Consider the following 27,761-nt stretch of genomic DNA (forward strand, 5'->3'; position numbering starts at 1 on the left):
TTTTTATGCATGAATCCCTTTGGCAATCTGATGAAGCCTGTGAATTATGTTTTTAAATGCATGAAATAGAATAACTGAGGCAGCAACAAAGGAAATCAATTACATTCAAGTACAGTACCAAAATAGTAAACAAAACAAATGTGTGATATAATAATTCATGTGCTTTTTGTTGATGCACTAAATAATAAGATCTAGAGTGTAATAACTCTCACAATTGTGGAGTGTCACAGTGGTGAGTGTAAACAACATTATGGAATAGTCACAGCCGTAACCTTGTAGGTAAATGAGTGGCAAGGTCACGGTAACCGCTAACCCCAGGACACCTTGGGGCTTGTGTTTATAGTTGGAGAAAAATGCTAGATTCCATTTAGAGACTAATGAAAATAAAGATATATTTTTTCCCATCCAAATTCATGGGAGCCTCTTGAATTCTATCCTAGGGCCCCTGCAGGGTGAGAGGCCCCCAGGACCCCTGTCTGGTGCATTTCTTAGCCATGTTGCCTGGCCTCAGGGGCAGCCCTGCTGCCTCATTTCTCAGAGCAAGTGCTTCCTTCTTCAGCCCTTCCCAGGGCAAGTCTCCATCTCTGTCTAGGAAACCCAACCACTAACCCTCTCTCTGACTTCCTTTCCCACGGGGACAATCCACAGAACTCGATGATACACCCTGGCAGTAGGTGATAGGAATATTAGTTTTGGCAAATAGTACACTGTTGCATGCTAATGTCTAGGCCGAGCCCAGGTCAAAAGACTTCTTACCCCAGGGCTGGATGACAGGTATTTGATTTTTTAGGAAGACACTAGACTTCAAAGCCAAACTTCACGGACAGGGAAAATTTGTACCATCAAAGGCTACTGGAGAGACTCAGACTCTTGAATTCTTCTCTCAGTGCAAAGAAGACACCTCTGACCAGTTTTTAGGCTTATCCATGGGGCTGCAGCAGGGGGTAAGGAGCATCTGACCCAGGAGATGTCAAGGAAACTTCTCTCAGTTTTCTGGTCATAGGTTGGAGGGAGAAGAAGGACAAATGATAAGGGGGTAGGAGAATTAAGGAGAATATTCTACATCTCTCTCGCACCGGGGGACTGAGGCTCCTGCCTTACCCCTCATAGGTGCTCCGGGAGCCCACCAGACAGGGAATCTGCCCTAAGATGCTGTCTTTGGTCTAGTTAGGTGCGTAGAGAAGGCAACAAGATGCGAGCCTGAGCCTCACTCAGTCCTGTGGGACACAGATACTAGATGAAGAGCTAATTATTCTACCGCAGGGGCACACCAAGCTGTCCCCAGAACAGAGGATGTGTGGAGACCCCGGGCCATACCTGGATGGATGGTGACACAGAGACTCAGATGTGCAGCCACAAGGGGCCGAGATGTGGCCAAACAGTAAGGGCAGATCTCAAGACTCCTGAGAAAGCTGCATAAACTAGAAGGAGCCCTGATAGATCAAGACACGTCACTTGAGGAGATAACAGGAGAGGCTAACCATTTTTAAAAATAAACTTTATTTAAAAATTTTTTAAATAATTTTTTAATGTTTTATTATTCATTTCTGAGAGAGAGAGACACACACACAGTGTGAGCAGGGGAGGGTCAGAGAGAGAGGGAATACAGAATCTGAAGCAGGCTCCAGGCTCTGAGCCAGCTGTCAGCACAGAGCCTGACGCGGGGCTTGAACCCACGAACCGTGAGATCATGACCTGAGCTGAAGTTGGACGCTTAACTGACTGAGCCACCCAGGCACCCCTAAAATAAACTTTTTTTTGTTTGAAACACTTTTAGGTTTATGGAAAAATTGAGAAGATAATAAAGAGTTGCCATATACCCAACACTCAATTTTTTCTATTATAGTTTCATATGGGGATGATACATATGTTACATGTAATGAAGCAATATTGACACACCTTGATTAACCAAGGTCCATACTTTGTTTAAAAATTCCTAGGCTTTATCTGATATCCCTTTTTTGTTCAAAGATCTCATCCAGGGTGTGATGTTACATTTAGTTGTCATGTCTCCTTAGGCTCCCTTGGTTGTTAGTTTCTCAGACTTTTCTTGTTTTTGATGACCTTGACAGTTTTGAGGACTAATGGTCAGGTATGTTGAATGTCCCTACACTGGGATTTGTCTGATATTTTTTCCTATTATTAGATTGGGATTATGGGTTTTGGGGAGGAAGATCACAAAGAGAAAGTGTCATTTTTATCACATCATATCAAGGTACATACCATACACGTGACTTATCACTGTTGATATTGACCTTGATCACCCCGCTGAGGTGTTTGTCTGGATTCTCCACTGTAAAGTTCCTAATTTTTCCCTTTCCGTAAGGTACTCTTTAAAAAAAAATCTTTGTTATTGATGTGAGGATACAACATAGTGGTTTGACAATTCTATACATTACACAGTGTTCACCGCAAGTAAGTACGGCTACCATTGCTCACTGTATAACATGATTACGATATTATTAACTGTACTCTCTATGCTGTACTTTTCATTCCCACGGCTTATTTATTTTACAACTGGAAGTTTGTATCCTCCAATCCTCTTCATCTAGTTTGCCCGTCCTCTTTCCACGTCCCCTCTGGCAACCACCACTTTCTTCTCTGTGTTTATGAGTCGGTTTCTGGTTTTTGTTCGTTCTTGTGCTTTGCTTTCTGATTCCACACATAAGTGAAATCATGTGGTATTGTCTTTCTCTGTCTGACCTATTTCACTTAGCATAATACCCTTTAGGTCCATCCAGGTTGTCACAAATGGCAAGATCTCATTCTTTTTTATGGCTCAGTACTATTCCACTATGTATATAAATGTGTGTGTGTGTGTGTGTGTGTGTGTGTGTATACTGCATCTATATCCATTCATCTTCTGATGGACACTTAGGTTGCTTCCCTACCTTGTCTCTTTAAGTAATGCTGCAATAAACATAAGGGTGCAAGTATCTTCCTGAATTCAGTTTTTTATTTTCTTTGGGTAAGTACCCAGTAGTGGAATTACTGGGTTGCATACTGTGCTCTTTGGAAGAAAGTTACTATGCACAGACTACACATGAGAAATGAGGAGTTAAGCTCTATCTCCATGAGGGCAGAATATCTACATATATTATCTGGAATTCTGTAACAAGAGAGTCTGTCTTTATCCAATCATGCGTTTACGTACATATGGACTCAGGGATATTTATTTTATAATTTGGGTAATAATTCAGTACAACTTTATTTGTTTTGTTGCTCAAATGGTTGCAGCTTTGGCCATTGGGAGCTCTTGGCTCCTATGTTTTGAGGACTTCCTTACTTTCTGGCACGACAAGGTGTTCCAGGCTTATCTTGTTGTATATTTCTTGCCCCAGAGCGCTGGCCTGGTTTCTTCTTCTTCTTCTTTTTTTTATTTTTTATTTTTTAAAAAAAATTTTTAATTTTTTAAAAATGTTTTATTTATTTCCAGGAGAGTGAGAGAGAGACAGCGTGAACAGGGGAGGGTCAGAGAGAGAGGGAGTCACAGACTGAAACAGGCTCCAGGCTCTGAGCTGGCAGTCAGCACAGAGCCCGACTCGGGGCTCGAACCCACAAACCGCGAGATCATGACCTAAGCGAAAGTCGGACGCTCAACCGACTAAGCCACCCAGGCGCCCCGTACGTGTTTCTATATGTAACCATGTGAGTCCACGTTAAGCTAAACAGGAGTTATTCTGTGTCTTCAATTCTAATCTGTTATCACATGGATCATTCTAGCTGCTTCCCCTTCCTTACCCGTCGACTCCCCTCCAACAGTGAGAAAGTCAGCTCCTATCCCCACCACCCATTTACTGAATTGTTTAATTTCAGCACACATTCGTAGTCATGTCCGGAGTGCTGACACCTATACCTGTGTCAGCAGGGAAGCAACTTTACTGATGGCAATGCTCTGTGTGCAATTCCTTTGCCCTTAGTTTCACAGACGCCACTCATTTCCAAAATTCCTTGTGTCAGCACACACCCCCGATCTCTTTGGTGAAGTCGTTTTATACATTTGAATATAGATTGATTTGTCACATTCTGCATTCCATCCCGAGATTCTGCCAACCTCCTAAATGATTTTTTTTAAATTTGCATACATTAAGGTTTACTCTTTGGGCTGAAGTTCAGTGGGTTTTGACAAATGGATGCTGTCATATATCCACAAATATAGTATCGCGTGGAATAGTTTTGCTGCCTTAAAAAACTGCCAACCACCAATCTTTTTGTGTCTCCCTAGTTTTGCCTTTTTACTCTAGAATGTCATTTCATTGGGACCCTATAGTATACAGCCTTTTCAGACTGGCTCCTTTCACTTATATATGTCCATTTAAGATCCATCTCTGTTTTTATGTGGATTGATACTTTGTTTCTTTTTATTACTGAATAATATTCCACTTTATAAATGTACTACAGTTTGTTTATTCACCCACTGAAGGACATCTTGGTTGCATTCAGTTTCTGGTGACTATGAATAAAGTTGCTATAAGTCTCACTCTCTCTCTCTCTTTCTCTCTCTCTCTCTCTCTGTTAAGTTTTGTGAAAAACTCCCAAACTATCTTCCAAAGTGGCTGCTGTACATTTTCACATTCCCATTAGCAAGGATGAAAGTTCTTCTTGCTTCACATCTTTGCTAGCAATGGATATTCTTTTTTGTTTTGAGGCTTTCGCCATTTTAATAGGCATGTAGCAGTGTCTCATCATTGTTTTAATTTGCATTTCCTGATGACCTATGACGGAGTGTCTTTTCATGTACTTATCTGCCATCTGTTGATCTTCTTCGGTGAGGTGTCTGTTTAGATCTTTTCTCTATTTTTTTTTTTCATGGAGTTGTTTGTTTTCTTATTGTTTCCTCTTAAGATTTCTTTGTACACTTTGGCTATAAGTGCTTTGTGAGATATGTAGTTTTATTCAAATATTTTCTCCCAATGTGAGTTTGTCTTTTCATTCTCCTGACCATACCATTAGCAGAGCACAATATATATATATATATTTTTTAGCAGAGCACAATATTTTAATCTTAATGAAGTCCAACTCATCATTTTTTTCTTTCACGGATCATGAAAGATCCAAGTTTTGGTGTTTTATCTAAAAGTTCATTACCAAACATGAGGTCACCTAGATTTCCCCTATATTTTATTCTAGAAATTCTATAGTTTGTGTTTGACACCCAGGTCTAAAGTCTAGTTTAAACGGATTTTTGTGACCCTGTGTCTAGGTTCCTTTTTTTGCATACAGGTGTCCAACGGTGGCCAGGCACCATGCGTTAAAGTCAACACATGCTTACATTCTCCCTGTGGCCTTCCGGTCTCCTGACAAGCAGATCTTGGAGATCACACATTTGCAAGCACTCACTTGCCTCCCAATGACAAGCAACAGTTCGCAGAGATAGTTCGGCATAAGTCCATATAAAAGGAGAAACTTATTTTATTAAAAGGCAATATAACCTCAAAATGCTCCTTGCTATTAATGGAGAAAGCATTTTTCTTCCTTCTTTTGCTAAGTCATGCTCCGGGTTGCAGTTGTGTATAAGAAGTAGGCATTGTTGTCACAATAATCTGACAACAGAGCCAACTGCTTACTTTCACTGTGGATTGGAAATGAGCTGTGAAATCATCACTTTTTCCCTTGACTGGGTGGGAGCCAGTTTTTGGAAAGGACATTTCTCTTCTTCAGTCTACAGACTCACCCCCAACCTGTCCCGGAACGACCCCTGGCAGGTGAGAATAAAGCCATGTGCTTGCAGTTACACAGGGACCTATTGTGCCAGCCGCTGGGGACATAAGTGAAGACAGTATCACGTAGGTCTTGCTCTCCAGGGCTCACATTCTAACTGAAAATAAACTGGAGTTACAAATGAAGGTATAATAACAGTCACTAAGCAGCATTTTTCTGGCTGCTTGTCACCCACTCTTTGGGACCATAACCTTCCCAGAGTCTTCTAGCTATTTCTCACATGTTCATGCGCATGACTTGACTCTTGACTGACGGCCGCCATTTTTCTCCTTTCGTTGATCATATTTGATCATCAAGGTGATGCCTCCTCTCTTGTGAACTTCTGCTGCCTGACAGGAAAGTTTCTATTGCTGAGCCTCGTGGAGGTGGCCAGTGCTGGGACACAGCTGGACAGTGCCCACGGGCCCCGATCAGCTGAAGGGCTGATCACCGACATGTACAATTTTGATTCATCTTAGAGACTTTCCAAGAGGGCTTGGGTTTGTTTGTTTTGTGTTGTGTTTTGCCTCTACATCCCAGTGGATCCCCCCACCATCATTCTTGAAACTCAAACAAGTTTTCAGCACATATTTTATGTGTGAGTCTCTTTTTATGTCAGGACAGTGCGATCCACTTTGATCTTCATACTTATTCTTTTGTCAGTTTATCAAAAAATTCTTTTTTAAAAATTATAACTTCTTTTCTAGAGCTTGGGTTTATTCCTAGAGAACACATGTAATACTTATGTTATATCTCTATTTCTTTGCCCCACCTACCTGATACATTTCCTTTATCACATGTTTAATCTTCATCCTTGCCTTCTGCATTTGGGATCTTCTAATTTTTCTCCCATATCAAAGCTTTGATTTACTTTTCAGGGAGACATCTAGTCTTTATTGCCTCTGATGCACATTTTTATTCTGTTACCAGATATTTCTTTCCTTTCCCAATTGTGTCTCTGCCTTCACCATGGTTTGCTCTCTCCCTATCCCAAGCTCACATAGCTCATGCCTCCTTATCTTTTACCATGACCCCAAGTAAATGGTTTCTAAAATTTGTTTCCTAACATGCCATCTCCAAGAGTTTCTTGAACCTTTTGGGCAATATATCCCTTCCTACATGTTATGATGTCTGATAGGCTCCATGTTTGGCTTTTTCATTCTTACTGCAGCTTGGCACTTACCCATTTGTGGAATTTAACTGGTACCTAGTTGGCCAAGGGGCTTTAGGACCTGTGTGTGAGCTTCTATTTTTTTGATTGTTGGATTTCCTGACTCTGTTAAAGAATCCACAGAATAAACAAAAACGATGTCCACTGCTTCTAACTATCTACAATGCTTTTCATATATTTCAATAACGAATATCCTATTTCCAATACCTTAAATATTGAGAAAGGTAGATATGGAGAGATAGATATGATTATAGTTATGCATCTACATATCTGTAATGATATCTATGTATCTATGTAAACTTTGAGGAACTGGCCCTCTGGTGTCTCCCTGAATATTACTTTGATGATAGGACATGGTAGCCACCTCTCAGGTGCATGAAAATATTTTCTGAGGCTGCCAGCATAGTATGCTGCTCTCTCCCTCATTCATTCTGCTCTCCCTCCTGCTTCAGTTCTCTACATGTCTTACTATGCAAGAAACCAAGTATGCCTCCTGGTATATGGCATAGAAGGAAAAGTGTTGTAAATAGGATATTTGTTATTCAAATATAGTATATGAATATCATTGTAGATAGATAGCTATAATGATGGTACAGATAGATAAAAACCATAACTATAGCCATCTCTCTATGGCGTGCCAACATATTACTACAATAGATGAGAATTGTCATCGTAGTTAATTTAGACTTCTACACACACCTCACGTAACTGGTAAAATATCAGTGGGTCCTGCTATCATTGTAATAAGCATACCTTCAAATAGTGTGAAGAACACCCTTCATTGGGAGTGTCTTGTTTCTGTTGGATATTTTTGTGAATGTGTTTGCACATGTTGCAGAATGAACCTTGGTCTGTGTCATGAGTACCGTGACCAGAGAAAACCCTGAGAGTTACCTAGAGTTGGCAGTCAGAATTGTGAAACAACATAAATGAATGGGATCGTGCTATTTACATACATTGAGGGATCTTGCTGGTGTAATTGTTGTATTAAATGAGATACTAAACTGTATTAAATTGAATGTACTTTACCTAAGGTTAAGCTCTTTAATATATCCTTTAGAATCTCCCTTATTATCATAGAAAATAAGAATAAACTCTATTCATTAGGGTAGACTTTGTCATAGTAACCTAAAATCTTGGTGGATTACCAAATAAAGCGTATGGGTCATTCCCATGGAGGCTGAATCACATGGAGATATGCCCTATGCCCTAGGAACACAGGGCCTTCAGAGTCACAGAGCAAAGGAGGATAAAAAAAGGAAACACACCAGATTTTAATTGCTTTTATCTGGAAGTGGTATATATCATTTTAGCACACATTGGCTAAACCAGTTCTGGCAACAATCTAACTGCAGGAGAAAATGGGAAACAGATCATGAGTCTTCATAGAGTCTAGCCAGATCACAAAATGGGAAATTCTAGTTTTTAAATCTATTTTCAGCAAGACTTCCATCACAATTTCATGTAAATTATCTCCATTTTTTAGAGAGGTACTAATTCCAGCCAACTCTGTGAGAGGGCAGAACTCACAAATTAGTACTAATTCACAAGGAAAAGTGCCATAATGTTTTGTCCCACATGGTACATATAAGGAATTCCTTATTTTGAAAATCGAGAGTTATTTCTAAAATGGAAATGTCAGTCCCCAAATTCCCACTAAACATTGACCGATATTGAAAGAAAATCATTTTGAAGAGGAACCAAATAATTAATTTTCTCAGCTTCTCTTCAGTCTAGAACTGGCTTTCCCTGGAGTCAGAGGGCGATAGTAGGTCTGATTCAAAACCCGCCCAACATTCTCTGAAATTGCTTGTATTCTTCAACTACAAGAGGGGAACATATTTAATTTTAAAAATGGGGTTTCAAGAGACTTTTGCTTCTGGTCAAAAAACAATAACATGAATTGAATTTATTCTCCCACCTGAAACAATAATAACAACAGAAACTGGAAAATACATGAAACAATGGTTTTCACAGTAACGCAGTAAGAGATAAATGGGGGAACCTGAGAAACAGGAAGCAAAGTGAGCCTTATGATTGCCCCAACTTACTGCCTGAGGAGTTTCTGGACCTCAGCTTAGGGAGTAGGAACTCAGACCCAGCAGAGCTTCAGAACACAGGCAGTAAAAATGGATAGTATTTCAAGAAATAGACATATGCAAAATTAGAGTTGGAGATTTTGCACAAACTTGACTTGAATACCACTATCGTTCATTTGACATAATTAAACTTTATAGAATATTCCTTCCCATGGCGGCAGAATGCACATTCTTCTTTACGTGAATATGGCATATTTACCAAGATAGACCATATTATGAGTTGTAAATAAATAAATTAAAAGAATTCAAGCCATACAAGATATGTTCATGAATCACAACGAAGTTAAGTTAGAAATCAATAGCAGGCAGATATTTGGAAAAGCCCCCTTATAGATAACATGAGTCAAATAACTCAAAAGATAAGTTAGAAAGTATGCTGAACTGAATGAAAATATAAATGCATCATATGAAAACATGTGGGGAAGGGGCTCCTGGGTGGCTCAGTTGTTTAAGTGTCTGACTTCAGCTCAGGTCATGATCTCACAGTTTGTGGGTTCAAGCCCCACATCGGGCTCTGTGCTGATGGCTAGCTCAGAGCCTGAAGCCTCTTCAGATTTTGTACCTCCCTCTCTCTCTGACCCTCCCCTGCTCATGCTGTCTCTCTCTCTCTCTCAGAAATAAATAGAACATTAAAAAAAAAAAAAAAAGAAAACATGTGGGATGTAGGTAAAGGAGTACTTAAAGGGAAGCTTATACAACTAAATACCCATATCAGAAGAGAAGAAAGATCTCAAACCAGTAATATAACTTCCACTTTAAGAAATTAGAAAAAGAAGAGAAAATAAATCCAAAGCAAGGAATAAAAGAATGAGGATCAGGAAAAAAATTCAATGGAATGGAAAAACAGTGGATAAAATCAATGAAACCAAAAGCTGGTTCTTTGAGAGGATCAACACAATCAACAAACTACTAGCTAGATTGATCAAGAAAAAAAAGGTGAAGTCATAAATTTACCAATATCAATGATCAGAGAGATAACATCACTACAGATTCTCTAGATTAAAAGAATAAAAAGAGAATATTGTGAATAATTTTATGTCAGTAAATTTGACAGTGTAGATGAGATGGACATATTTCTTAAAAGACGCAAACCACCAAAGCCCAGTAAAAAATAAATATATAACCTGAATAGTCCTAAAAACTAAGCTTTTACTTTAAAACCTACCCACAAAAACACTCCAGAGACAGATCACTTCATTGGGGAATGCTACTAAACAAATTTTGCTAAAGAAATGATACCAATTCTGCATAAACTCCTACAAAAGACTGAAAAACAGCAAATACTTCCCAACTCAGCCAACATTGTTCTGATTTTTAAAAAATTTTTTTTATTTTCTGAGAGAGAGAGAGAGAGAGAGAGAGACGGTGTAAGCAGAGGAGGGTCAGAGAGAGAGGGAGACACAGAATCTGAAGTAGGCTCCAGGCTCTGAGCTAGCTGTCAGCACAGAGCCTGATGCAGGGCTCGAACCCATGAATCATGAGATCATGACCTGAGCCGAAGTCGGACCCTTAACCGACTGAGCCACCCAGGCGCCCCTGTTCTGATTTTTTTAAAGTAGACAAAAACATTACAAAAAAAATCCCTGCAAAGCAATGTCCTTCATGAACATAGATACAAAAATTCTTTACAAAATTTTGACAAATCAAATCCAACATTATATTAAAAAATAATACACCATAACCACATGGGGGTTTATGTCAATAATGTAAAGGTACTTTGACATTCTGAAAACAAACAACATAGTTCACTATAACAGACTAAAAGAAAAAGATCATAGAGTTAGCTCAATAGATGCAGAGAAGGCATTTCACAAAACCCAACATCTATTCCTGATTAAAAGAAAAAAAAAGACTTCACAAACTAAAAGTAGAAGGGAACTTCCTCAACCTGGTTCAAGCATCTACAAAAAACTTATAGCTACCATCATCATAATGGTAAAAGATTGAATGCTTTACCCCTAAAATCAAGAACAAGAAAACTATACCAATTTTCTCCACTGTAACATTGTACTATGGTTCTAGTCTGTGTAATTAGATAAGAAAAATACGTAAAAGGCATCCAGATTGAAAAGGAAAAAGTAAAACTGTCTATATTTACAGATAACATGGCTGTTGTATTTATTTGTTATTGCTGAACTACTGAATTACTACACATTTAGTGTCTTAAAACACCTATTTATTGTCTCAAAGTTTCTATAGGTCAAGAATCTGGTTAGATCTACCTCGGTTCTCTCTTCAGGGTCTCAAAAAGCTAAAATCAAAATGTTCAGTGGACTTCATTCTCCTAATGCAAGCTTGGTTAGGGAAGGATCTGCTTCCAAGCTCCTTTAAGATGTTGGCAAAATTAATTTCCTTGAGGCTATAGAATTCATAGCAGCTTGTTCTTTTAAAGCCAGTGACAGAAAGAGAGGGGAGTGGGAAGAGGGAGAGATAGAGAGAGAGAAAGAGAGACTTTACTACTTTGAGTCTCTGACCTATAGATCTTTTAAAGGGATCATTTAATTAGTTTAGGCCCATCCAGGATAATCTCCTTTTTGGTTAACCTAAAAGTCAGATTATTCAACATTTTAATTACTTTTGTAACTTTGAAATTTAAATTTATCCCTCCACCTTTGCCATATTCTATTAGAAGCAAATCACAGTTCTGCCTTTGCTACGGGGAAAAGGATTACACAAAGGCATGGATACAGAGAAGAGGAAAGTCAGGGGAGACGTCTTAGAATTTTGTTTACCATGCTTACCTGTGGAGAAAAATCTATCTAATGGCATTGTCAAAAGAAAATTTGGAGAGTTCTACTTGATGTGAATACTGTGTTGAGTGAGAAACAAACTGCAAACAGGGAGACTTCAAAATCGAGAGGTAAGAAACTCAGCTCTTTGTGGTTGCAGCTCCATTTATAAAACATGATGAGGAAGCACACTGCTTTCTAGGTTACTAGAAACTCCTTTTCAGAAGAGCAGAACTACATAAGCTTACTTCTTAGGAAGCTAGAAGATCACCCTAACCTGAAGAAAGTTTGAGTTTTGATCAAGGTCAGAGTCAGCATTTGGGGAAAATCAGGACAGTATATTGAGAAATACTAAAAGTGGATATTCTTGGCTTGTTCTTGATCGTAAGGGGAAAGCCTTGAGTCTTTCACCATTAAGTATGTTAGTTTTAGCTTTTTATAGATGCCCCCTTACCAGGCTGGGGAAGTTCTCTTATATTCCTGGTTTGTTAAGAGTTTTAAAATATGGATGGAGGTTGAATTTTGTCATGTTTTTATTCTGCTATTTCTATTTCTAATTCTGCTATCTATTTCTGAGATCATTTGTTGTCTGTTTTTCCTTTGGGCTATTCATATGGTGGATTACACTGATTTTTTTCTATATATATTATAGGCAGACTTGCCTTCCTGAAATAAACAGCACTTGGTTATGTTGCATTGTACTTCTAGTTTTGCAGGATTTGATTTCCTGATTTTTTTAAAAAAGGAATTTTGCATCTACATTCATGAGGGATATTGGTCTATAGTTTCCACAAAATTTTGGCTAATTCCTAGACACCCAAAAAAGTTAATTCTGACTTTTTTTTTCCAATTAAAAAATTACTTTTATGGAGTAATAGAGTTTTAGAGTTCCCTACTCCGTCAATTTCACTGATGTCACTTGCTATTTTATCACTTCAAGTAAAATGTAGAAATCTTACCATCACATAGGTCTCTTTATTTTCTACTTTTATGTTTTATGTCTTGTACATTATTTCTACATACACTGGAACCCCACCAAATAATGTTACAGTTTTAAATTTAATCCATTAAACTTATTTCAACAGAATAGTCTATTACATTAACCCAGATATTTACGTTTATATTGTTTTCCTTCATTTCCAGTGTTCTAAGTTTTTTATTTATTATTTATTTTTTAAAAAGTTTTTGAATGTTTATTTATTTTTGAGAGAGAGAGTGTGTGTGAGTAGAGAGGGACAGAGTGAGAGGGAGACACAGAATCAGAAGCAGGCTCCAGGCTCTGAGCTGTCAGCACAGAGCCTGACAAGGGACTGTCATGAATTGTGAGATCGTGACCTGAGCCGAAGTCAGATGCTTAATCAACTGAGCCATCCAGGTGCCCCATAAGTTTTTATTTTTATTTTTATTTTTATCATTTACCTTCTACCTTCTTCTAGCAATTCTTTTAGAGCAGTTCTGCTGACAAGAAATTCTCTTTGTTTTCCTGCATCCAAGAATGTCTTTATTTCACTTTCATTCTTGCAGGATATTTTTATTGTATACAAAAATCTTGGTTAATAGTTCTTTTTTTTTCAACACTTCCTAAGTATTGTTCTATTTCCTTCTGGTCTTCATGACTTCTCATGAGAAATCCATAGTCCTGTAATTCAAACTGTTTTCCTACAAGTGATGCCCCATTTTCTCCTGTCTGATTTCAAGATTTTTTTTCTTTGACTTCGTTCTCATCAATTTATGATGTGTTTGGCATGGATTTCTTTGGATTTATCCTAGTGCAGTTCTCTGAAATTCTTGGATCTGAAGGTTTGTATCTTTTGCCAAATTTGCAGAGTTTTCAGCCATCATGTCTTTAAATACTGTTTCTATACTACACTTCTTTTCTTCTCCCTTGGGATTCTGGTAACATGGATAGTGTCATGTGTTTTGACCTTGTCTCGTGGGTCTTTTAGGCCCTGTTCACTTTTTTCTAACTTTTTTTTTCTGTGCTGTTCAGATTTCTGAGGTTCTGTCTTCATGTTCTCTGGCTCTTTCCTTTATTATCTCATGTGGAGCTCATCCAGTGTGTTTTCATTTTGTTTATTGTATTTTTAAGTTCTGAAATATTCACTTTAGCAAAGTTATTAGCACTTTTATCTTATTAGCACTTTTCATTTCCCTGGTACTCTCTATTTTGGTCCTCCAAGTAGAAACCTGCAAATTTTATTACCCCAATGTACTATACCCTTTGTACAATTGCACTTGCATCAGGGACAAGCAAAGGACGACAGAAGAAGACAAGAAGTAACGGGGGTCCCTTTTGGGACCACATATTATCTGACAAGAGAGGAAGGTTTTCTTTCCTCAGAGTTGTAGGCTCCTACTGACTCTCCTTGCCCCACCTGCTTTTGCTTCCATGGATTGTTTGGGGACTGACATACAAGATAATAGAAAAGAAAAAAAGAAAGAATGATTGTGAATTCCATATTCTCTCTTTAAATTTTTTTAATGTTTTATTTATTTCTGAGAGAGAGAGAAACAGCATGAGCAGGGGAGGGTCAGAGAGAGGGAGATACGGAATCAGAAACAGGCTGTCAGCATAGAGCCCAATGCGGGGCTCGAACCCACGAACCGTGAGATCATGACCTGAGCTGAGGTCGGACAGTTAACCAACTGAGCCACCCAGGCACCCCAATATTCTCTCTTTTAGGAAACCACTTCCCCGTACAGTCGTCAGAAATGGAGGCATCTCCTGGAGTCTTCTCTGTTGGGCTAATTCTCACTTTCAAGTTTCAGGTTTCACTAAATTCAGACCTGAAAAAAACAGAAGAAAGTAACGATAAAGTCATCATCGGTGGGTGGTCCTTTGAATTCTCATGTTCTTCCCCAATCTGCCTGGTAGTAGTTATTTTCAGAGTCCTCAAATAGCTGCTGCATGCATTCTGTCCTGTTTTTAGGCTATACTCACTGAGATATATATGGGTTCAATATGCTTACTTCACCTTAGCCTGAAGTGGAGGCATGGTCCGTTGACTTTTTGGCGAAAGTGCAAAAGCAATTTAATGGTGAAAGCATAGTTTTGTCAATAAAACTGAAATTGAAATGCCGGATACCCATATGTAGTACATATGTACATACACCATACGTCAATATTCATCCACTTAAACCTACACATGCTTCAATTTGTGAGTATCACTATATTCAAAACTTAACTCAGAATGCATCTATCTCAGACCTAAATGTAAAACATAAAATTACAAAACTTCTAGGAGAAAACTTTGTGACCTTGGATTAGGCAAATATGATCCCCAAAGTATGATTCCTAAAATTACAAACCAATAAACTAGACTTCATCAAAATTAAGACCTTTCTTTTTGAAAGATATTGTTAAGAAAATGAAAAGACAAGCCATGGGCTAGGGGACGGGGGTGGTGGAAGACAAGCCACAGGCTGAGTGAAAATATTTGTAAATCACATATCTCATAAAGGACTTGTATTCAAAAAATATAAAGAGCTTTCTAAATTCAATTTTAAACCCCTCAATATAAAAGTGGGTAGATTATACGAATAGCTAATTTACCAAAGAAGATATAAAGCTGGCAAATAAACACCTGAGAAGATATTCACCATCACTAATCATTAGGGAAATGCAAACTAAAAGCACAACGAGATGCCATGATAGGAGTGCTTGGGTGGGTCAGTCAGTTGAGTGTCTGACCCTTGATTTCAGCTCAGGTCTTGATCATGAGTTTGATTCCCACACTGGGCCCCATGCTAAGCATGGAGCTTGCTTGTGATTCTCTCTCTTTCTCTCCCTCTGCCCACACCCTGCTCATGTGCGCATGCGTTCTCTCTCTAAAAGAAAAAGAAAGGGGCGCCTGGGTGGCTTAGTCGGTTAAGCGTCCGACTTTCGCTTAGGTCATGATCTCGCGGTTCGTGGGTTCGAGCCCCGCGTCGGGCTCTGTGCTGACTGCCAGCTCAGAGCCTGGAGCCTGTTTCAGATTCTGTGTCTCCCTCTCTCTCTGACCCTCCCCTGCTCACGCTGTCTCTCTCTCTCTCCTAGAAATAAATAAAAATATTTAAAAAAAATAAAAGAAAAAGAAAAAAGTACAATGAGATGCCATCACATACTTATTAAAATGTCTACAATTAAAATGACTAACTATACCAAGTGATGGTGAGAAAGTAGAGCCACTGGAAGACTCATACACTGCTGGTGGGACTGTCAAATGGTACCACCATTTGAATAATAGTTTGGAAGTTTTTTAAGCAGGTAAACATACATCTTAATATTTGTTCATTCTAAATACATCTGTCATATGACCCACCATTCCACCTCTAGGTATTTAACCAAAACAAAGGCTCAAACTTGACCTAAAGTTGCTCATTGCAATTTTATTCATAATAAGCAAAACCTGGAAGTAACCTAAATGTCCATCAACTGGCTAGTAAATTAACAAATTATGGTGTATTCATCTAATGAACTATGATTCAACAATTATTGTTACAAACAAAATGAAAGAGTGCATTTCAAAATATTATGTTGGAATAAAGAAGCCAGACCACAAAAATGCATATACTACAATTGTCTCTTTTTTCTTTTTAAAAAAATGTTTATTTATTTATTTTGAGAGAGAGAGGAGAGAGAGAATGAGCAGCGGAGGGGCAGAGGGGGAGAGAGAGAGAGTCTCAAGGAGGCTCCTCACTGTCAGCATAGAGCCCTACATGGGGCTCAGTCTCATGAACCACGAGATCGTGACCTGAACTGAGGTCAAGAGTTGGTCGCTTAACCAACTGAGACACCCAGGTGCCCCCCCGACAATTCTATTTCTATAAAATTCTAGACAAGGGAGCTATCATGATTCCTATGGGTTAGGGCAGAGAATAAAGGAAGTGAGGGAAGAGATATGAGGAAACTTTTGGAGGCAATGACTTCATGGGTGTATACATGTATTAAAAACTTATTAAACTGTATACTTTATGTGCAGTTTATTATATGTTAATTACACTTCAATAAGCTTACTTTTAAAATGGGCATTTATTTATTTTAAGTAGGCTACACACAAACTGAGATCATGACCTGAGCTGAAATCAAGAGTCAGGTGCTTTACTGACTGAGCTACTTTACTGACTGAGGGACCCCCAACATGGGTTTTTAAATCATTCTCTGTGATAGTGAAATCAGCAGAAATCCCCCTAGTTTTTTAGCTCATGGGTAATTTGCTATTTCCCACACTGTCTATTTGTGTAAATTCGTTAAGTTCATTAACGGTCATTTGGGAGGAAGCATATCGGTCACTCTCCGTTGGCCTCCATAATATCTGATTGTTTTCTGCCTCTTTATCACTTCATTCATCCCATTTTCTCATTTTGTTTATTGTTTTTTTTTTTTTTTTATGGAACACCGCACGAATTTACATGTCATCCTAGCCCAGAGGCCATGCTAATCTTCTCTGTATTGTCCCAATTTTAGTACATTTGCTGCCGAAGCGAGCACTGTTCTAACTTTTTGAGTTGAATGTTCAGTAAATATATTTCTATTCCTTTAATTAAATTGTGTTTTCCGGTATATAATTGTATCTACGGATACAAATATACAGAAGGAAGCCAGAGTTGTGCTGAATCCCCTCTCCAGATAAGAACACTACTGACATTTTTGTCGGGTTCTTCCTGACATCTTCCTGTCTGTGTAAACTATTTTGTGTGTATGCTTGAATGTGTGTGTGTACACAGAGGAGTATATAACTCCTAAGTGTAGAGAGGACCACAAACTGCACATACCCTGGTAACCAGTGCTCAGTTAACAGAACATTGCCAGCCTCTCAGAAGCCATGTTTGTCCCACTGCCCGTCACAACCCACTCCCCATCAACCCCAGGATAACTACTGTCTTGACTTCTAAGATTTTTTTTTAAATGTTTATTTAATGTTTAGTTATTTGAAAGAGACAGACAGAGCGTGAGCAGGGGAGGGGCAAAGAGAGAGGGAGACACGGAATCCAAAGCAGGCTCCAGGCTCCGAGCTGTCAGCACAGAGCCCGACGCAGGGCTCGAACCCACAAACTATGAGATCATAACCTAAGCTGAAGTCGGACATTTAACCGATTGAGCCACCCAGGTGCCCCACTACTGTCTTGACTTCTAATGACAGAGATTACTTCTGACAGACTTTAAATTTTATTCAAATGTCATCACGAAGCACACATTCTGCTTTATCTGTCTTCCTTCAATCAGCATTTACTTGTGAGCCTCATCTATGTGGCTTTAGGGGGTTGTCGTTCATTCACTATTGTTGAGCTATCTGTCTATTATGTGAACATGTCATAATTTATTTATCCACTTTCTTGTTGATAGGCATTGGGCGGTTTCCAGTTTGGGGCTATTATGAATAGTGCTGCTATAAATATTCTAGTGCATGCCTCTTGTGAGCATACGAATGCCGTTTTATTGGTTATATACCTAAGAGAGAAATTGCTGGGTCATATACATGCAAATTAGATGTATCTAACTTTGAATACTATTTTCCAACCTGATTTATGGAGTGAACAATAAGTGATGGGCATACTTCCATGTCAATTAGTGGTATTAACTATGTGAATGTACCATACTTGAGTCATTTAGTTGTTTATTGAGGGCATTTGCTTCACCTCTGATTTTTCATTAATATGAGCAATAGAATACTCCATATCCCTATAAACATATCTTTGTTCAATTGATTGATTATCATTTTAGGATAAATGCTTAAAACTGGAATTGTTGCATCCAAGGGTTGCACATGTGCCTATGAATTTTGATACACATTGTTCAGTTACCGTTTTGAAATGAGGTACAATTTGCCATCTCACCAGCTTTGACTAAGAGGGGATCTTTTTCTATATCCTCACTCGCACTGGATTTTATGTATATTTTTAACTCTTGTCAACCTGATAGAAGAATCACCTGACATCTTTGCATTAAGTTATGTTTCTTTATTAGTGAATTTAAACATACTTTTATGAATATATATTTTTATATTTTTAAAGTACATTTTATGTAAAAAAGTACATATATATATCTTTGCCATTATTCTTATCTTTTTTTATCATTGATTTATAAGAGTTTTTTATATGCTGACAAAATAATTCTTTCACTATCTATGTTGTAAATAATTATTCCAGGTTTTTGTTTACCTGTTAAGTTGGTTATGTGTGTTGTGGCTGTTGTTGTTTTTGTGCACATTTTTGATGTTGCTGTTACTGTTTTTAGCTTTTTCTTTACTGGAATCAACTTTATAAATCTTTGTCTTTGTGGTATCTGGCTTTTGTTTTGTGCTTTAAAAGGATTCTCTCACTTGAATATTAAAATACTAATCTCTGTTTTTCTTGTAGTATTATGGCTCTGTTTTTTACATTTACACCTTTGATACACCGGAAATCTCTTTAACGATACGGAATGAAGAGTTTGCATTGACTCTTTTCCAAATAACACTTTGATTATTTCCACTTTAATTTGAAATGCCACTTTACACAGTATCCAAATCCCTGAGTATCTGTGCTGTCTACTCTGTACTAAGAATTCAATTCTACTGCTTTGTTCATCCATTTATCCAATAAATACTTATGTGCCAGGCACTTTCTAATCAATTGAGCTATATCAGTATAAAAAGGAGATAAAACTCCTCTCTTCTTGGAGCTTACCTTTCAGAAGGAGATATAAAGGCAGATAATAAACCAGGAGTATTATTTTTACTTCATCTCCTGACTCAGAATGAGGAAGTTTTAATTACTATAGATTTATAGGATATTTCAATATCAGGTAGAGTTAGTTCTTCCACATTAATTATTTGGCCTCTTTGTAAATACTGAATTTTACAGACGAACTTTAGAATCAGTTGATCAGATTCCTGTATAAATCCCATTGGGATTTTGATTCTGATTGTCTGAAATTTTGGAATAAATTTAGGGAGATCTTCTCTAAGGGTGAATGGCTGGCTCAGTCAGTTGAGCATCTGACTCTTGATTTTGGCTCAAGTCATGATCCTAGGGTCATAGAATCGAGCCCTGTAGTGGGCTCTACACTGAGTATGAAGCCTGATTAAGATTCTCTCTCTTTCCCTCTCTCTCACTCTCTCTATGTAAAATAAAAAAATAAAATAAAATAAAGTCTACTTCTCTATTCAATAATTCATTTTATTCATGTGTCTTTCTATGTCCTTCAGTAGAATTTAGAATTTTTTCTATATAGATTGAGTAATTTTTGTTTGCTATTGTGAATGGAATTTTATTTTGCTTTTATCATGTTTTATACCTTATTATTATTGTATATAAGAAAGCTGTTGATGCTGGTATGTATTTTTATAACTGCCCACTTAAGTGAATTCCCGTGTTGTTCCTAAGACTTTTTAAGTTGATTTGGTCTTAGGTTGTTTGCTGTATACTGGTACATTACAAATATTTTCACTGTAAATTATACTCTGACATTGCCATGTGACTCTCCTTGTCCTGTTTAACCATTTTCATCTTGAATTCAATTTTCTTTGATATCTAAATTATGAGCTTTCTATTCTTTATAAAATTTTATTTATTTTTTATTTCTTTAAATGTTTATTTATTTTTGAGAGTGAGAGAGAGACAGAGTGTGAGCATAAGAAGGGCAGAGAGAGAGTGAGACAAAGAATCCAAAGCAGCCTCAAGCTCCGAGCTGTCAGAACAGAGCCCAATGCGAGGCTCGAACTCATGAACCATGAAATAATGACCTGAGCCAAAGTTGGACGCTTAACTGACTGAGCCAGCCAGGCACCCTGCTTTGTCTGTTTTTAATTGAAGTGTAATTAACATAGAAGATTATATTGGTTTCAGGTGTACAACATAGTGATTTGATATTTGTCTACAGAGCGAAATGATCACCCTAAGTCTGGTTACCATCTGTTACCATCCAAAGTTTCAAAGATTTACTCTCTTAACAACATTCAAATATGCAAAACAATATTATTGACTATAGTCACCATGCTGTACATTACACCCCATGGCTTATTTATTTTACAGCTGGAAGTCTGTACCTCTCGACCTCATTTCACCTACCCTAAATCCCGCTCCACTCTGGCAGCCACTAATCTGTTCTCTGTATCTATGAGTTTTGGTTGTTTTGTTGTTCATTTGTTTTGTTTTAGTTTCCACATATAACGGAAATCATACAGCATGTATCTTTCTGTCTGACTTATTTCACTTAGCATAATACCCTCAAGGGCCACCCATGTTGTTGCAAATGGTAACATGTCATCCTTTTTATGGCTGAGTAGTATTCCAGTGTGTAATATACCACATCTTATTTATCCATTCATCGGTCAGTGGACACTTAAGTTGCTTCCATATCTTAGCTAATGTAAATAATTTTGCAATGAACACAGGGGTGCACATGTCTTTTCAAATTAGTGTATTTATTTTCTTTAGATAAATACCAGAAGTGGAATTGCTGGATCATAGGGTAGTTTTATTTTTAATTTTTCGAGGAATCTCCACACTGTTTTCCATAGTGGCTGCACTAGTTTGCATTCCCACCAACGGTGCAAGAGGGTTCCCCTTTCTCCACATTCTTGCCAACGCTTGTTATTTCTTGTCTTTTTGGTAATAGCTATTCTGATAGGTACGAGGTGAGATCTCATTATGGTTTTGATTTGCATTTCCCTGATGATTAGTGATGTTGAGCATCTTTTCATGTACCTGTCAGTCATCCATATGTCTTTTTTAGGAAAAAAGTCTATTTTTCAGACAAATTGGCATTTGTTCTTGTTGTTACTGAGTTGTGTGAGTTCTTTATATATTTTATTTTATTTTATTTTTTTAAAATGTTTTATTTATTTCTAGGAGAGAGAGAGACAGCGTGAACAGGGGAGGGTCAGAGAGAGAGGGAGTCACAGACTGAAACAGGCTCCAGGCTCTGAGCTGGCAGTCAGCACAGAGCCCGACACGGGGCTCGAACCCACGAACCGCGAGATCACGACCTAAGCGAAAGTCGGACGCTTAACCGACTAAGCCACCCAGGCGCCCTGAGTTCTTTATATATTTTAGATACTAACCCCTTATCAGATATATGATTTGAAAATATCTTCTTCTGGGGCACTTGGGTTAAGTGTCTGACTTGTGATTTTTGGCTCAAGTCATGATCTCACAGTTTGTGGCTTTGAGCCCTGTGTCAGGCTCTGTGCTGACAGCATGGAGCCTAGTTGGGATTCTCTCTCCCTCTCTCTCTCTGTCCCTCCCCTGTGCTTTCTCATTCTCACAAAATAAATAAGTAAACATTAAAAAATAAAAATAATAAAAACCAAAATATTTTCTCCTATTCAATAAGTTGCTTTTTCATTATGTTGGTGGTTTCCTTCACTATTCAGATGCTTTTTCAGCAGAGATAGCACCATTTGTTTATTTTTGCTTTTGTTACCCTTGCCGTTGGAGTCAGATCAAAAAATCATTTCCAATACTAATGTCAAACAGTTTACCATGTATGTTTTCTTCTAAGAGTTTTATGGTTTCAGGTCTTACATTCAAGTCTTTAATTCATTTTGAGATAATATTTTTGTATGGTGTAAGGTAATGGTCCATTTTCATTCTTTTGCATGTAGCTAACTGGTTTTCCCAACACCATTTGTTGAAGAGACTGTCCTTTTCCCACGGCATATTCTTGCCTCCTTTGTCATAAATTAATTGGCCATATATGGGTGGGTTTATTTCCAGGCTCTCTATTCTGTTCCACTGATCTATGTGTCTGTTTTTATGATAAGACGAATACTGTTTTGATTACTAAAACTTTGTAATATAGTTTGAAATCAGAGAGCGTGATGCCTCCATATTTCTTCTTTTTTCTCAAGATCAGTTTGACTATTTAGCATCTTGTGTGGTTCCATACAAATTTTAGGATTGTTCTATTTCTGTGGAAAATGCCATTGGAATTTTGATACGAATTGCATTGAATATGTAGATTGCTTTGTGCTGTACAGACATTTTAAACAATATTAAATTATTTTAATCCATGAGCATATTTTTCCACTTACTTGTGTCTTTCATCAATGCCTTATAGTTTTCACTGTGCAGATCTTTAACTCCTTTAGTTAAATTTATTCTGGTATTTTATTCTTTTTGATGCAGTTGTAAGTGGTATTGTTTTCTTAATTTCTCTTTTGGATTGTTTCTTGTTAGTGTATACAAATATAACAAATTTTGCATATTGATTTTTTACCCTGCAACTTTATTGAATTTGTATAGTAGTTCTAATAGATTTTTTTTTTCTATATATAAAATCAAGCTTTCTGCAAATAGTAACCATTTTACTTGTTCCTTTCTGATTTGGATCATTTTTATGTCTTTTTCTTACCTAATTGTTCTGGTTAGGATTTCTGACACTATGTTGAATAAAAACAGTGAAAATGGGCATCCTTGACTTGTTTCTGATATTAAAGGAAGAGTTTTCAGCTTCTTCCCGTTAAGTATGTTAACTGTGGGCTTCTCATATATGGCTTTTAATATGCTGAGTTACATTTCATCTCTCCCCACATTGTTGAAAGTTTTATCATAAATAGTCGTTGAATTTTGTCAAATGCTTTTTCTGCATCTATTCAGATGATCATATGGTTTTTATAATTCATTTAGTTAATGTGGTGTATCATATTTATTAATTTGCAGATGTTAAATCATCTTTGCATCCCTGGAATAAATCTCGCTTGATCATGGTGAATGAACCCTTTAATGTATTGCTGAATTCAGTTTGATAATAGTTTGTAGCTATTATTTTGAGGATTTTTGCATCTATGCCCATCAGGAATATTGGCCTGTATTTTGTGTGTGTCTGTGTGGTGTCCTTGTCTGGTTTTGGTACCAGAGTAATGCTGCCCTTGTAAAATATGTCTGGAAGAATTTTTTGGAAGAGTTTGAGTAGGTTAGATTTTAAATCTTTAATTATTTGGTAGAATTCGCCCAGTGAAGCCTTCTGAGCCTAGACTCCTATGTGTGGAAGTTTTTTGATTACTGATTCAATCTTTTTACTGGTAATCAGTCTGTTTAGACTTTTTACGTCTTCTCAATTCATTCTTGGAAGGTTGTTTCTAGAAATATATTCATTTCTTCTAGGTTGTTCAATTATTGGCATATAATTTTTCATAGTAGTCTTTTATAATCCTTCCTATTTCTGTGGTGCCACTTGTTACTTCTCTTTCATTTCTGATTTTATTTGAGTCCTCTGTCTTCGTTTCTCAGTGAATCTAGCTAAAGGTTTGTCAGTTTTGTTTATCTTTTTCAGAGAACCAGCTCTTAGTTTCATTGATCTTTCGTATTGTCATTTTAATCTTTATTTTATTTATATCTCTTCTAATTATTTTTTTCCTTCTGCTGACTTTGGCTTTGTTTATTCTTCTCCTACTTCCTTAAGGCACAAAGTTAACTTGTTTATTTGACATTTTTGTTTCTTAAGCCAGGCTTGTATCTCTATAAACTTTCTTCTTAGAGGTGCTTTTACTGCATCCAATAGATTTAGGTATATGGTATTTTCATTTTCACTTTTCTCAGGATATTTTTATTTCTCCTTTTATTTCTTCATTGACCCACTGGTTGTTCAGTAGCAATTTGTTTATTCTGTACATATGTGTGATTTTTCCAGTTTTCTTCTTGTGATTGATTTCCAGTGTCATACCATCGTGGTCAGAAGAGATGCCTGATATGATTTTGTTCTTCCTAAGTTTACCGAGACTTGTTTTGTGGCCTAACATATGATCTATCCCAAAGAATGTTTATGTACACTTGAGAAGAATATATATTCTGCTGCTTTTGGATAAAATGCTCTGTATGTATCTATTAAGTTCATCTGGTCTCATGTGTTACTTAAGGCTGATGTTTCCTTATTGAACTTCTGTCTGGATGATATATTCATTGGTGTGAGTGGGGTATTAAAGTTCCCTACTATTACTGTATTGCTGTCAATTCTTCCCTTTAGGCCTATTCATATTTGCTTTATGTATTTAGGTGCTCCTATGTTGAGAGTGTAAATATTTACAAATGTTCTATCTTCTTACTGAATTGATTTCTTTATCATTATGTAATGCACAGCTTTGTCTTTTAGTACAGTCTTTGTTTTAAAGTCCATTTGGTTTCCATTTAAATATAGCTACCCCAGTTTTCTTTTGGTTTCCATTTCCATGAAACATCTTTTTCCATCTCTTCACTTTCTTTTTTTTTTTTTTTAATGTTTTATTTATTTCTAGGAGAGAGAGAGAGAGAGAGAGAGACAGGGTGAGCAAGGGAGAGGGTCAGAGAGAGAGGGAGTCACAAACTGAAACAGGCTCCAGGCTCTGAGCTGGCAGTCAGCACAGAGCCCGACATGGGGCCTGAACCTACGAACTGCGACATCATGCCCTAAGCGAAAGTCGGACGCTTAACCGACTAAGCCACCCAGGCGCCCTCCATCTCTTCACTTTCAGTTGTGTGTGTCCTTACATCTGAAATGAGTCTCTTGTAGGTAGTATATAGATGGGTCTTGTTTCTTTTACCCATACAGCTACTCTATGTTTTTTGACTAGAAAATTTAGTCCATTTACATTTAAAGTAATTATTGATAGGTATGTTCTTATTGCCATTTGGTCATTGCTTTCTGATTGTTTTGTAGTTCTTCTCTGTTCTTATCTCTTTCTCTTGCTTCCTTCACTTGTGGTTTGATGACTTTCAATAGCGTTGAAAGTTTGCTTTGTGGTTATGATGAGACTCACATATAACAGAAAATATATAGGTATGTCTATTTTAAGTTGAAAGCAAGTTTGAATACATTCTAAAAGTCTACATTTTTACTCCCCGCCCACAATGTTTTATGATTTTCTTTAAAAAATTTAATGTCTACTTAATTTTGAGACAGAGAGAGAGACAGAGTCTGAGTGGGGGAGGGATAGAAGTAGGGGGAGACACAATCTGAAGCAGGCTCCAGGCTCTGAGCTGTCAGCACAGAACCTGATGCAGGGTTTGAACTCGTGAACTGTGAGATCATGACCTGAGCTGAAGTCAGACACTTAACCAACTGAGTCACCCAGATGCCCTATGTTTTATGCTTTTGACACCACATTTTTTACAACATTTTATGTATCCCTCAACTAATTATTGTGGTTGTAGTTATTTTTACTACTTTTGTCTTTTAATTTTATGCTAGCTTTATAAATGATTAATTCATTATCTTTAGTCTATATTTACCTTTACCAGTAAGACTTTTAGTTTTATATGTTTTCTTGGTCCTAATTAGTGTCCCTTCTTTTCAGCTTTAACATTTTTTGGAAGGGCAGTTTAATGGTGATGAACTCCTTTAGCTTTTGCTTGTCTGGAAGTTTCTTTATAGCTCCTTCAATTATGAATAATAATCTTGCCAGGCAGAGTATTCTTGGTTGGAAATTTCATCCTTTCAGCATTTTGAATATATCATACCACTCATTTCTGGCCTGTAAAGTTTCTGCTGAGAAATCTGGTGATAGTCTTATGAGGGTTCTATCGTATGTAGCAAGTTATTTTTCTTCTTCTGCTTTTAAGATCCTTTCTCTTAACTTTTGACATTTTATATAATATGCCTTGATACGGTCTCTTTGGGTTCCTCTTATTTGGAACTTTTCTGGGATTCTTGGATCTGGATATCTGTTTCCTTCCCCAGGTTAGGGAAGTTTTCAGTCATTATTTCTTCAGATAAGTTTTCTGCCCCTCTCTCTCTCTTGTCCTTCTAGGACTCTTATAATGCAAATGTTATTCTGCCTGATGTTGTCCTATAATTTCTTTAAGCTATCTCCACTAAAAAAATTACTTTATTGTTGTTACTCCTTTTGGATGAGTTTCATTAATCTGTCTTCCAGATCACTGATTCTTTCTTCTATTTCATCTAATCTGCATTGAACCCCTCTAACATATTCTTCAGTCCAGTTATTCCATTCTTCAGCTCTGTGACTTCTGTTTGGTACTGTCTTATATTTTCTTTCTTTGTTGAAGTCTTCACTCTGTTCCATTTTTCTTCCAAGTTTGGTGAGCACCTTTATGATCTTTACTTTGAACTCTTTATCAGGTAAAGTACTTATCTCCATTTCACTAAGGTTTTTTATATGGGGGTTTATGTCATTCTTTCATCTAGAATATATTCTCATTTCCCCATTTTGCTTCACTCTCTGTGTATGTATGTATGTATTGTTTGTTTGTAGGAGATGAACCTTATCATTTGACCTTGCCCTAGCTCTTGGTTGTCTCTCAGACCTTTGTGATTTTCTAACCAGCCTAACTCATTCTTGATAGGACCCGGTTGTTGAAGATATGCCAAGACCTGTGAGTGATCCAGAGGGAAGGATCTCAGCACCTAGTTTCAGACTGGATGAAAGCTAGACCCTCAGACAGCAGCTTTTAAGGCATGCATACTGTCCTATGGGGTCACAATTGTAAACATTGTTGTCCTCCAGATCAGGCAATCTGGAGGTGTCCTTTTGGTGACTATTACAAAAATCAAGGCTCCAGATAAGTGTATGAGTTCCTTTCTGGGACCTACTGGCAAGCTGTAGCGAGACCAAAGGGAGAGTACAAAGATGGTAACCCTAGCCCATCTTTGGGTTTCCTGAGAGCATTTCTGTAGCCTTTAGATATATGATAGCCCGAAGCTTGCTCCTCAGGCTGAAGCTCTAGGGCAAGTAAATAGGCCCTTTCCACAGGAAGACTGGTGGTGGGCTTCAGTCTGCTGGCTGGGCAGTGCTTTGGGGGTGGTAGCCTGCCAAGAGGTTTTCCCCAATTGTTCCTGACTCATGGGGCCCTGAATGCAATGCACTGGGGCTATGCAGTCAATGCACATCCCCTGTCTGGGCTGTGTCCACAGCTTTGGCAGGCCTGACGGAGTGGTGCAGGGGCAAGGCACTCCCCCCTGGCTTTGGGAGGGCTGTGGGAGCAGTGTGGAGGCAGGACGCAACCCCCTGACACCATCGGGGAAAACTCAGAGATGGTGCCTGCCAGTGCCTCAGTCCCAGAGAGAGTTCTGACAGGCTCTCCTGCCCTCTGGCAGATGTTGCCCGATTAGCAAACAAATCTCCTTCTCCTATGGTCTAGGTGCTTTTCAAGGTGCTGCTTTTG

The 27,761-nt window shown here is 37.7% G+C and overlaps 1 protein-coding gene and 1 non-coding gene across 2 annotated transcripts in view; one reads left to right on the forward strand and one right to left on the reverse strand.

Annotated features, from left to right (window-relative positions):
• CALN1 (calneuron 1) overlaps positions 1 to 27,761 on the forward strand; it is a 483,031-nt gene that overhangs the window by 12,103 nt on the left and 443,167 nt on the right. The window lies entirely within an intron of this gene.
• LOC120235694 lies at positions 17,063 to 17,169 on the reverse strand. Its single transcript, XR_005529478.1, has one exon. It is a non-coding gene; the product is annotated as a U6 spliceosomal RNA (small nuclear RNA).

This window comes from Hyaena hyaena, unplaced genomic scaffold (assembly GCF_003009895.1).
Source record: "Hyaena hyaena isolate Hyena2069 unplaced genomic scaffold, ASM300989v1 scaffold_135, whole genome shotgun sequence".
In the NCBI taxonomy this organism is placed as follows: Eukaryota; Metazoa; Chordata; class Mammalia; order Carnivora; family Hyaenidae; genus Hyaena; species Hyaena hyaena.